Consider the following 9,160-nt stretch of genomic DNA (forward strand, 5'->3'; position numbering starts at 1 on the left):
GGTTTGGCACCTAGCATTAATTTTGGAAATTCTCAGCCATTATCACTTCAAATGCTTCTCCTGTTCCTGTCTCCACCTGCCCCCCCCACCTTTTTTTTCTTCTCCTTTTGGTATTTGAGAGCTGTACATATTGCAGCTTTTGTAATTGTCCCATAGTTCTTTGATACTTCATTCCCTCCTCCTTTAATTCTTTTTCCTCTTAGTTTTCACTTTTGGGTGGTTTACATTGATATGTCCTTAAGCTCACAGATTCTTTCTTTAGCTGTTTTTAGTCAACTGATAAATCCATTAGACACTGTCTTAGGCTGGGTTGACTAGACAAACAAATCCATATATATATATATATATATATATATATATATGAAAGAGCTTTATATCAAAGTGCAATTGTATATTGAAAAAACATCCTAGTCCAGTCCAGGTCAAGTCCATAAATTCTATATTAGTCCATATATCTGATACTAGCCTATAAATTCCTCTTCAGACTCATGCATGATGCTGAATGCAGGAAGATCACAGGCAGGTGGGTGAAAATTCTTGTGGATCCAGTGGTGATAGAAGCATCTCAGTGCTGGTGTGGGCCTCCATGTGACTCCTCCAGCTCTCCGAGCGTGGCTCCTCATCAGGAAGGGAAGCAGAAAGAGTGTGTGTCCCACCCCAAGGGAGAAAGAGAGGAAGTTCCCAGAATCCTCATGAGAAGGCCATGCCATCAAGGAGGTATCATTTGTCTGTGAGCTGATTGAAAGACTCGACTCCACCCCTTTACTCTTACTATCCTCAAGGTGACACAAGATTATTTAACTCCATGGAAGGATTCTTCATTTCTCTTTCCATGCTTTTGGTTTCTAACAACAGTTCTTGATTCCTTAGAATTTCCATTTCTCTGTTTACATGATTCATCTATTCTTGCATTCTGTCTATTTTTTTCCATTAGACTCCTATAATTATTTTATTTTTATCTTTTTAACAATAATTACTATTATATTTTAAAGATAATTTTATTGGGTGCTCTTACAACTCTTATAACAATCCAGAAATCAATTGTATCAAGCATATTTGTACATATGTTGCCATCATTATTTTCGAAACATTTACTTTCTATTTGAGCCTTTGGCATCAGCTCCTCTTTTTAACCTCCCTTCCCCCTCCTCCCTCGTAACCCCTTGATAAATTATAAATTATTATTATTTTCATATCTTGCACCAACTGCTATTCTCCCTTCCACCATCGTTTCTTTCTCCTCCTCTCCCCACCTTCTCCCTACCCTCCTTGTATCGCTACTCCCATTTCTATTGCTGAGGTTTTGTTTTTCACCTAGATTCCATGTGTGTGAGCTTTTATCTGTACTGTGTACATGCTCTGGCCTAGCCTTCAGTGAAGCCAGGATTGGGGTCATGATAGTGGGGGTGAGGAAGCCTCAAGGAACCAGAGGAATATTGTGTGTTACATTGGTGCTATATACCCTTTTGTTTGATTCATCCCTTCGTTGTGACCCTTCTGTGAGGGGATGTCCCACTGCTTACAGAGGGGTTTTGGGTCTTCTGCTCCAACCTCCCTAGTTCTTAACAATATGTTTGTTTGTTTGGGTTGGGTCTTCTGATGCATGTTTCCTGATCCTGTTGACACCCCATGATCACACAGGTTGGTGTGCTTCTTCCATGTGGGCTTGTTGCTTCTCTGCTAGATGGCCACTTGTTTAACTTCAAACCTTTATGACCCCAGATGGTATATTTTTTGATAGCCAGGCACCATCAGCTTTCTTCACCACATTTGCTTATGCCCCCGCATTGTCTTCAGCAATCGTGTTGGGAGGGTGAGCATTACAGAACACCATGCTGTTAGAACAAAGTGTTCTTGCATTGTGGGAGGACTAGAGCAGAGACCCAAGGTCTGTCCACATCCTCAGAGGAAGTGATGTAATAGTCCTTTCAGGTAAGCTTTTATGTTTATCTGCCCAGGAGTTAGTGTTTATTGGCTGCTCTAGCTGTAGAGACTAAAATTTCCTTTAATACTCTTGTTTTCTTTCCCTTTGTCTTTGGGTGTTCTAGAGAACTCTTTCATGAATAGAGTTTTAGCCTGGCAGTACTTCCTACGCTATTCTCATTGAACTATCTGTACAGGGGCATTGCTAACGTGGTGGTATGGTGTGCGGAGGGGAAGGCTCTGATAATCCTTAGTGCTGTATTAGACTTGTGATCCTGGGCTATAATCTTCACCAGTGTCTTTCAGCTTGCACTTGTCTTCTTTCATTAGGGTTCAATGAGTAAAATCTGTCTTTGAGAAGTTCTTGAAATTCAAGTGATATATGAGGGGGTACCTCCAAAACAGTGGGAAAAAATCAAAGCTATGTATTAATTTTTTTTTACAAAGCAACCTTATCATCTTCAAAGTACTTTCCATTGCACTTAATGCATTTGTCAGGTCTGTGATTCCATTCGTGGAAACATGTTTCAAACTCATCTGTTTGGATGGCTGACAGCACCTCCTTAATTTTGTTCTTCATCTTTTCTACATCATCATAATGCTGTCTTTCATGTAGCTCTTCATTCATGGAATGAAAAGAAATTGCACAGAGTGAGGTCAGGTGAGTAAGGTGCATGGGGCAAGAGAGGCCAGGTGTTTTTTTGCTAAAAACTGACATACAGAGGTAGCTTTGTGAGCAGGTGTAATGTATTGATGGCAAAACCAATCCCCTGTCTGCCACAAATTGGTCCTTTTGTGTCGCACACTGTTACACAATCTCTTCAGAACCTCTAAATAGAAAGCTTGATTAACAGTTCGACCTGGTGGAACGAATTCCTAATGCTCCATGATTTGACATTTTCGTCTGTTTGGGAAGTTGATGGATGTCTAAAATGAAGTTTGTCACCAATTGACATTTTACCTGTTTTGAAAAGAGACAACTACTCACACACTTGAATTTTCCCCATAGTGCTGTCTTTGTAATATTTTCTGCACCATTTTTTTCTAAGCAGGAAAGAAATTTTCAGTTACGTGTTGTTCTTTACTATAGCCATCACAAAAATCAAGGTTGGTGCGAAACTGCTTTTACAAAAAAATTCCCTGTGACCCTAGAGAACCTTCCCAGGCGATGTCACTGGGTGCGCTAACTCAGGGTGAGTTGCTGGATGCTCACCTAATGGGAAAAATACAGACTAAGAAAGCTCCTCCCAGCAGAGATTTTTTTCCATCCCCCAGTTTTTTTTTGTACCCGCTCATATACTCAAGGTTGTATTTTGACTCTGTGGATTTGTGGAAATTTCTTCAACTTCAACTTGAATTTACTTATGAGCAATTGATGGACTGCTCCACAGTCAGCCTCTGGCTTTGTTTTGGCTGCTGAATTTGAGTGTCTCCATGATCTCGTCCCATGGTGTCATCAATCTGATTCAAGTTTCTGAGCTGAGAATGGACTATGAGACTGTGTGTAGAAGAGCTATATTAATAAATTCACTACACTGCAGCGTACATATGAATAAAGGTGTTTGCAAGAGCTCTGTACATTTCTACTAAGTGAAAGCAGATGCTAAAAACCTTAAATTGAAAATACCCGGGAGGCTACTTTTTAGCTAGCATAACAGGTTGGCTCACTAAATAAAGGATACAATTCATGAGGATTGCACATCTTAAAAAAAAATCATCTGCATGAGACCAGATGGGCAACCATTGCTCTGCACCAAGATATAAGGGTAAAGAAGAGAGCAAGATAAATGAGATGACTGGGAATGAAATAAACCAGAGCAGGATGAATGAGACTGTGGACACATTATGATACACATAAACAAAGTCACTAGTCAATTCGTGTAGCAATTGTTAAATGGGAACCTAATTGGCTGTGTAAATGTTCATGGAAAATGCAATCAAATATATTTTTAAAATCAGATGTTATTTGCCCAGATTTCTTTCTGTCTTTCTCTCTCATATTTCTCTCTCTCTCTCTACTAAGATTGCTTTCCTCTATTTTAAGGATCTGAATAGTAAATCATCCTGCTAATGGAGGCTAACTGTCAGTGAGCTCATTGACCCTACAAGACAGAGAGGAACTGCTCCTATGGGTTTCTGGGACTGCACATCTTATGGTAGTAGAAATAGCTCTCTTTCTCCCAGGCTTAGAACTGCTGACCTTGTTCTTATCAGCTCAACCCACAACCCACATTCAAAAGAGTTTCCTGTGTAGGAGGCATTACTTAACAGGTACTGAGTTTCTATTTACCAAAAACCAAACCAAACCAAAACCAGTGGTATCTGCTCAATCCTGGCTCTTAGAGACTCTCTAGGACAGAGTAGAAACTCCTGGGGGTTTCTGAGACTATGATTCTTGATGAGAGGAGGCAACCACTTCTTTCTCCGGTGGAAACTTTTCACATAAACAAACAGACAAACAGACAAACAAACAAACAAACAAACAAACAAACAAACAAACAAACAAACCCATCAGCTTTTATCCGCCAGCACAGGGTGTGCTCTCTGCACTGCCTTTTAGCAACAGGACAAGACTGGTCGCTCAGCTGTGGGGACAAGGTGGCAGCTTGAGCCTCTGCACACTCCTCTCTCCTGTCTCTTTGGGTCTCTGCTTCACCCTCTCAATCTCCTGTTCGCTCTTGTCCCTTCCCTTTCTTGACCTCCCTCTCTATACTCTAGACTCTTACCTGTCTCTTGGCTTGACCCCAATCTCTGGGTTTCTTCCCATTTCACCTCCAGCTCGAATCATGTTTTTCCCTCACAAATACCAAGTCTTTAAAAAAGACAAACACATCTGTCTTGGGAGAAGTACACCTGGGATGCCCATGAGGGCAAGGAGGTGAGACTCCATTTTACATCCTTGAGACATGTTGTCAAGAGAAACCAGTCCCCGTAGAAGGACTTCATGCTTGGTGAAGTGGAGGGCGGTCAAGAAGGGGAAGGCCCTCCATGAGATGGACTGACACTGTGGCTACCTTGAGGCGTTCAGACATAAGAGCAATTGTGAGGCTGGCACAGGACAAGGCACTGTTTCATTCAGTTGCCCATAGGGGGTGCTATGAGTTGGAACCGACGCAGCAGCACCTACACAGCAAGAAGCCTTTACCATCTGCTCTTTTCCTCTTCTGCCAACGGGAAATGAGCCGCTGTTGAGTTGATCCCAATGGATGGTGATGCTCTGTGTGCAGAGCCGTGCGTCATCATTTTCCCGGAACTACTGACCAAGTCTTTCCTCTGAGGTGCCTCCAGAGACTTCATTTTACACTTAAAAGTCACTCACTGCCACTGAGCCCATGCCAGCGCCTAGTGATCCTATAGGACAGGGTAGAACTGCCCCAGGGGTTCCCAGCGCTGTAACTGTTGACGGGAGTAGAAAGCCTCGTCTTTTCCCTGTGGAGCAGCGGGTGGCTTTCAACTGCTAACCTTGTGGTTATCCACCCAATGCGTAACCATGTTGCCACATCATGAGGGTTGTACATTGACTGTAACGAGCTGGCTCCAATTCATATCATACCCTTGGCAGTAAACTACAGTGGTTAGCACACTGGACCGCTAACCAAAAGGTTGGAGGTTCAACTCCACAAGGAGCTCCCTTGGCCTGGTGCTCTGCTTCTGAAACATCACCTGATTAACCACAGGAGTGTCAACCCTAGGAGGCGCAGGTCTGCTCTGACACATGTGCAGTTGCCATGAGATGGAATCAACACAACATTAAAAAAAAATTCCTTCTCTGTGAGGTCACCTGGGACTGGCTGTGTCCCCAAATCCCAGATTGTACCTCCTTCAGGGAACTACTGCCCCCCTCCAGGGAACTACTCCTATTACTTTGTCTTTCAGGACTAGGGGTGGTCCTAACTCTCCACTGTTGCCCACCCTGGGGTGCTGTCGCACCTCCTCTTGGTTTCCTTACCCCCACCTACTTTGTAAGCAAGTCCTTTATGAAGCACACGTCCAGGGATCCCATGTGAAGCTGCCCTCTTCTTGCTCCTTGGACCTTGAGTGAATCCAGTGGGAGCCACCTGAGAAACAGCCGAATCCCCAGACAGGAAGTAGGGTTGAGACAACAGTGGGCTATACTTGTTTTTTTGTCCTTTGATATTATTTATTTTTTTTAATTTTTTTTAAAATTTTAACAATTTATTAGGGGCTCATACAATTCTTATCACAGTTCATACATATACATACATCAATTGTATAAAGCACATCTGTACAGTCCCTGCCCTAATCATTTTTTTCTCCTCTTTTCTTTTTTTACATTTTATTAGGGACCCATACAACTCTTATCACCATCCATACATATACATACATCAATTGTATAAAGCACATCCATACATTCCCTGCCCCAATCATTCTCAAAGCATTTGCTCTCCACTTAAGCCCCTTGCATCAGGTCCTCTTTTTTTTCCCCCTCTCTCCCCTTTCCCCCCTCCCTCATGTGTCCTTGGTAATTTATACCTCGTTATTTTGTCATATCTTGCCCTATCAGGAGTCTCCCTTCCCCCCTTCTCTGCTGTCCCTCTCCCAGGGAAGAGGTCACATGTGGATCCTTGCAATCAGTTCCCCCCTTCCAACACACTCACCCTCCACTCTCCCAGCATCGTCCCTCACACCCTTGGTCCTGAAGGTATCATCCACCCTGGATTCCCTGTACCTCCAGCCCTCATATGCACCAGTGTACAGCCTCTGTCCTATCCAGGCCTGCAAGGTAGAATTCGGATCATGGTAGTTGGGGGGAGGAAGCATCCAGGATCTGGGGGAAAGCTGTGTTCTTCATTGATACTACCTCGCACCCTAATTAACCCATCTCCTCTCCTAAACGCTTCTATGAGGGGCTCTCCATTGGCCGAGATATTATTTATTTTTAATTAAAAAAATTGGGAGTTAATACAGCTACTCAAATCAAGCAATATTGTATGATTGCTACCACAACCAGTATCCAGAATTCTTTTCCTCCCTGGATTCCTTGATATCTCCCTCCCATTGGTGCTCCTAAAACCCCATTGTACTATCCACCCCACCCCCAATCCTTATTCTACTTGCTGTCCCTATAGGTTAATCAATCCTGGGTTTCATCTACCAAAAAACAGGAAAACTTACAACACAAATTCAAGAGGGTGACCCCCAATGACATAATAACTCTGAGAAAAACCCTCCTGGAAGCAGTCCACCAGGTCTTGACCTTTACACTCAAAAACTCAAACTCACAGCCAGGGAAACGATTCTGGCTCATAGTGACTGTCTCTGCAGGGCAGGGTACACTCTCCCCCTGGGAGCTCCCAGAGACGGTACCTGTTGAGTTGGAAGCCCCCTTGTCATTGTCCCTCGGAGCAGCTGATGGTTTCAAACTGCTGACCTTGCAGCCCACTGCGTAACCAACTATGCCACGGCGTTCCTTGGACACATAGAGCATGTGTTCATTGGGATGTTAAATTTTCTTGGGAAAGATGTGCTCTTCATAAAACTTATCACTGAAAAAATTGACTCAGAGACACGAGTCATTCCGAATGTACAAAAGCACTTTCCGATAAGCAAATCCAGTAGCCACGTTTGCGTGAAATTTTATTCAAATTAAATTTTGAGCTAGTTGCATTTGCCACGTTTCACGGTAGCCGACGATTCATCGCAGGTGGCTCCCATGTGGGACTGCACAGCCCCAACTTGCTGTGCGACCTTGGGTAAAATGCTCAACATCTCTGTGCTTCACTTTCTGCATCTCTAATGAGGGGACGCCAGTGGGTCCTACTTCAACGGGCAAGGATAAAGTGGGATGCTCTATGTAAAGCACCTCATGCTTCCCCTCAGTGAGTCTCAGGCTGGAGAGAGGTCCTGAATCGGCCCCCGTCACAGGGCACAGAGAACCAGGTCCTGGGGTCAGAAAAGTCCATGGTGGCACCTCACCAAGGTGAGCAAAGGACAAACTGCTCCCTCTCAAGGGACTGAGATCACAGGTCCTCTTCTCCTCAGGTCAAAGTAGTACAATGACGGGGTGAGTCAGCAGCCAGGTTCAGGGTCCTGGGTCCAACAAGTATTGTAAGAAAAAGCCTGCCCGCCTCTTCCCTGCTCTCTAGAGCAGGGACAATTGGAGGCCAAGGCAGGGCGACACGGCCACACTCATTCACAAGTCATCACGTATGGGCTTGGACTTACCCCTGCCAGGAACTGGCCAGGTGACTGATCAGTGATGATGGGGACAGACCGAAGCAGAGTGGACAATCAAGTGAAAAGGACTCAGTCCTTGCATCCCCGGAGCACAGACACTGAGATGGTGAGAGGGAGCAAGTGATAGCAAGACACACACACACACACACACACACACACACACACACACACACGGAGGGAGGGTCAGAGAAGCTGTCTTGTACTGTGAAGACAGAACCAGTGGCAGGGAGGTGCCTATCCAAAGCTGGCCCAAGCAATCAAAGATATCAAGAGGCACCCGATCACTTGTCCTGCCAGGGCTCTGTCTCTCTCCATCGGACTCCTCCATCTTTGTCTTCCCAATCTTGTACCTCCCGGCCCTCCCTTGGGTTCTCCCGTCTTTCTGGCTGTGACTTTTGGGGGGAGATGAGAGAGATCATCTCTGAGCGACTACAGGCTGTTCAAACACAAGGACCTGGAGATGCATACACATATGCATGCAGCGCACATGCACATATACACCCTCACATGCAGACTCACATACAGGGACATACACCATTACCATTATGCACATACAAACACACCTGCCCATATAAAACTGGGCAAGTGTATATAAGCAGGCACACAGACACAAGTAGGCACACACACAACAAACACACACACAAGCACACACATGCACCTCTAGGTTTGCCCTCAGAAAGTCACACGGCCCTCCAAATGCAGGCACACATTTTCATCTACAACTATGAAATAAATATATGTGAGTCCATAGGTCATACAAGAGCTCACGTGTGAGCGTGCCCAGACTCCACACAGAAGCACACATCTTCACGGTTGCAATAAATGCCAACATCCTCTCCATGCCCCCTGTTTTTTGTTTGTTTGTTTGGGATGAACTTGTTTGTTGCTAAAGAGTCCAAGTCCATTTCAAGGTTGCTTTTCCTCCTCTTTAAACCAACCAACCAACCAACCAACCAACCAACCAACCAACCAACCATTCAAACCACTCTTTAGGTCTGAGGGATCAGGACTCTGGAGGGATTAAAAAAATCATTTTATT

The sequence above is a fragment of the Tenrec ecaudatus genome, chromosome 18, assembly GCF_050624435.1.
Source record: "Tenrec ecaudatus isolate mTenEca1 chromosome 18, mTenEca1.hap1, whole genome shotgun sequence".
Lineage (NCBI taxonomy): Eukaryota > Metazoa > Chordata > Mammalia > Afrosoricida > Tenrecidae > Tenrec > Tenrec ecaudatus.